Genomic DNA, 4,296 nt, shown 5'->3' with positions numbered 1-4,296 from the left:
ACGCCCCGCTGTGGTGAGACTGGCCTGCTGTCCCGGCAGCAGCGGCCCGGGAGCTCTGGGCTTCGGTCATCGCCAGTTTTGTTTTCTTGGTAGAGCTCTTCAAAGTTATTTTTCTTAGACTTTCACTTACAGGAGTCTGTGTACTCCACCCAGCAACTTGAGAGCAGGGTCTCTATTGTGTCCCCAGTGTGTACAATTCTCAGAAAATGTGCTGAAGAATGAACTCAAGGGACCTTAAGGTCCCATTCGTCCAGGCCTCTCAGTGACGGAGGAGTTAAGTGAGCTGCTATAGTCTCTCAGCCGGTCACCTCCGGCCAATCCAGAGATGCTCACTGCACATTTCAGAACAGAAACAACTGCTAATGACTACACAAAAACATGAGTGCTGAGATCCAGGAAAAAAATATTCTCTACCATATCAACTGTGGGAAAGTGTATTACAAATAGACAGCAGAAATGTGTAGATGGTGAAGTATCTTGAGAAATGTTGAATGCAAACTTTGGTAACAAGCAACAAGTAATAAAGCATCCCCAGTTCAGTGGGTCAGTGCTTGGACATATGTAAGCACTACTGAGCGAGCATGTGTTTCTCAAAACAATGAAACCTTGTTCTCAGTAAGAATGGGTCAGTTTTCCTTCAATACATTCATTATTGATCAGTTAGTGACTTTCTGTCTTTATGAAGTTGTAAAGATACTTAGAAACACTAGGGTTAATCAGGAACTAACTTTGAATGGTAACTAAAAAGTAGAACACAAATGATGTTAACTGTTATATTAGTGTTCAAATATGTATGCATATGTCAAGGATGAATGGCCACGAGAATAAATACATGATTTGTGATTAAACTCTGATTCTTCGATTAATTCTATTGCTGTTAAAAGTTATTTAATATTTTCCTCATAACTGAAAAGGGAATTAATTTAATCTTAACAAGAGTGCTAGTCTTGAAGAACTGTGTGTATCTGGACAGGAACATTCCAAGAATTCAGAGGCAGGCATAGGTTCGTTTTTGTTTTTCTACAAAAAACCAGTCGATATCTCCATGACTATGTATGAAGGTGGAAGATGATTGCAGACATGGTACAAGTTCCACTTTCAGAATGTGTTCAAACACCAGGGGCCTGTACAATCATTCACAGAGAGACAATGCCCAGCCCCCCCAGAGATCCATGGGTATGTCTACCCTCCAGAGGTTTCTGTCAAGTGTTGATATATTGTACAATTATAAGATATTTGCAACTAGTCTACAATGATAATTTGCACTTGATAAAATAAAATCCATGTTTATAACATTGTCAATTATAGGACTCTGAATGATTATATATTTTCAGAATGATTGCATTATTACAAATGTTTTACAGAATTCTGAACCCTTGGAAAGCTATTCTGCAAGACGCAAGTAGAGGAAAGCTAGATTTCCTTTCCTAAGAGCAAGGTTTACTGTTAACTACATTGTAAAATAACTACTTTTAAATTTAATTGTTTGAATTCTAAACTGTGTTTTTGAACATCAGTATCTTTTATAAGAATAGAAAAATTTCTCTACAAGACTCTTAAAATTCCATTTACCAACTATTTTATTTGAGATTTAATGTGTTTCCATTTTAAATGATATTTGACAAAATGATATCTATTTTGATTATTTTATTAGGGTCCTAATTTTATTCTAATTTAATTTTAGATAATTCAAAACAATTCACAATAACTCGTTATTACCAGATAAATCAGCATTTCCCAGAATGTATTATAGGCTATATACACTATTCATAAATTTCAATTAAAATGTACTTATAAATACAAAAGAAAACTACAAACTGTCTTTATCTATGTGTTCTCATTATGCAGGAATGCATTTTAAGAAAGAAATCGGTGCACCAGATGCAAGAGTATACCAGGAAGTTGTATGAAAATGCTTTTTATTTAATGATAAAAATAGTATGATTCTAATTAGTTATTTTTACTTTTATAAAATTTTCATAAGCATATGTAAATTACATAGTAATTGTGTCATCAATGTGACCATTTTTGTAGCTTTCTTTCCTCTGAGTGTAAATGGATCTTATTGAATCCTGACAGTTTTCTATCAATAAATTATTATTATTTTTTGATTTTCATGTTCAATAAAATTTGGCAAACGCTGCTACAGTTAAAAGAGATTCTCTAAACCAAAGGTCAAACTAGTTTTATGGTTTACTCTGCCCCAATCGTAGGATTGGAAATGCTTGACAGTTTCTGCAGTTGATGTTAATTCAGATGGGAGTTGTATTCCAGTTATGCTAATTTGTGGTGATTTCTTGGATGAGAGAAGTCAGCACATGAATTCCCTTCTCAGCCTAGTAATAATTGCACATTTGGTGGCTAGATTTATTATGAGATTCCTTAGAGTAATGTCATCAGTTTTACAGCTACCCAAGGTTTATTTCAAGGGGCAAAATTCACCAAAAGTTTACCTGCTTATTAAGTATAACCCTCAGCATATAGTGGTAAGAAAATACTACTTTCTAGAGAAGGAGCTGCCAGACTTTTCTAAAGGGCCAGAGAGTGAATATCTTAAAATTTGTCATATGACCTCTGCTTTATCCATCAAGTTTGCCATTGTAGCAGGAAAGCAGCACAGATAAAAGGTGAAAAAAGGAGCCGTGCTCCAATGAAACATTATTTATAGACACTAAAATGCGAATGTCATATGATTCTCAAATGTTGCAAAATATTTAAATTTTTTTGAACATTTAAAAATACAAAAATCATTTTTAGCTTGCAAGTCCTACAGCACAGGCTGGGGGCAGAATCTGGGCTCTTTCACACCAGAGATGAAGGATGAAAAAAAGGGCCGGCCTGGGCATGTGTAGTTGGCTCCTGCCTTGTTGACAAGTGCCAGCCGTAGGCTCAGGACACACAGCACAGGGGCCCAGCACGTCCCGCTCCAGTTCTCTGGCCTCAGCCTGGAAGCCAGAAGAGTGAGAAGTGTAAGCACAGCTGCCCCCCAACCTTAGCCCAGAGCCCATGGCAGCACCTCTGGCTGCTCCAGCAGGCAAAGAGCTAGCCGGGAACAGAGAAAGGGGGTGGGGCCAGATGGCAGGAAACCATACATCTCGTAAACAACAAGGGTCTGTAGGCAGACAAAGAAAAGCAGGAACTTCTGGACGTACAGAAAACCATACATTTTGGGGTGAAAAGTGTCCTGGAGGCAAAGGAAGGTGGGAAAACTGGAATCTCAGACCTCTAAATGTAACATTTTGCTCATTATGCCCTCATTACAATAAAATTAGCCTTGGAGATGAGAAGTTCCCATCATGCACCGGGGCCGGGAAACTTCCCACCAAAGCTAAATAAGGAGGAAACTCCCTTCTCCCCTCAGAAAGATGGAGCTGGGTGAAAATCAGGAAGTGCGACCCCAAGCTCCAACCTCCCCAATCAATACTCCACCCCTTCATTTTCACGTCCCGTCCCGTGTAAGCAGCCTGTCCAAGAGGCTCAGCGCCGCTGCTCACCCCCGTCGGCCCTCTGTGCCCCAGAAGTCCTCGCTGTGCCTTCTCCTTCTCCCTGTTGTCTCTGAATTCTTCCTGCGACAAGATGGGAACCTCCGGTGGTGAGGAGGCGGCTGTGGATCCACCGGCTCTTCCTGCAGCTGGGCCGGCGGGTCCGGGAGGAGCTCCTCGGTGCGGGCGGAGCCCAGGGCCCCCGGCCGTGGCCTCTCTACTCCGCTCCCCGGGCTTCCGGGCGGGGCAAGCGCTTCAGGTACTAGGAGCTCCGCTGCAGGGGCCCGGCTGGGAGCTGGAGGAGCGGCGGGAAAGGAGGGCCCGGCTCCCTGTCCGGAGCTTCCCGGAGGCCTCTGCCTGCAGGCAGGGTGGCAGTGGTGGGGAGCGGGCGGGCGGCACCGCGCTCCTCGTCGAAGGCCTTCCGGCCCCAGGCTTGTCCCTCACGGGACCAAACCCGTACCAGCTTCCTGCACTCGGACAGCTGCTGAGCTGGGCTCCTCTTCCACCCACTGGCCACTCGCTCCCCCCTGGGCCTCCGCCTCCGCTCCTGAGGGAACTCAGAGCCCTGAGATGGGCCAGAGGAGAGAGGGACTGTTTTCGCTGTCCCAGCAGCTCCTACTTTCCCCAGAGGGACCTCTTCAGTGGCAGGGGTCCGTCCAGGAGCTGATGGGACCAGGCACCAGAAGTGAGGTGCTATCCTCCCACCTCCTGCAGGGTGAATCCATGTCCCCCTAAAACAGAGTTACCTTACTGAGTTTACAGATGATCTCTCTATCCAAAACTTTCTTCCTTTTCTTTGTCACCTCTGACCTCA

This window comes from Orcinus orca, chromosome 14 (assembly GCF_937001465.1).
Source record: "Orcinus orca chromosome 14, mOrcOrc1.1, whole genome shotgun sequence".
NCBI classification, from domain to species: Eukaryota; Metazoa; Chordata; class Mammalia; order Artiodactyla; family Delphinidae; genus Orcinus; species Orcinus orca.
The sequence above is the reverse complement of the archived record's forward strand: the minus strand, read 5'-3'. Positions refer to the sequence as shown.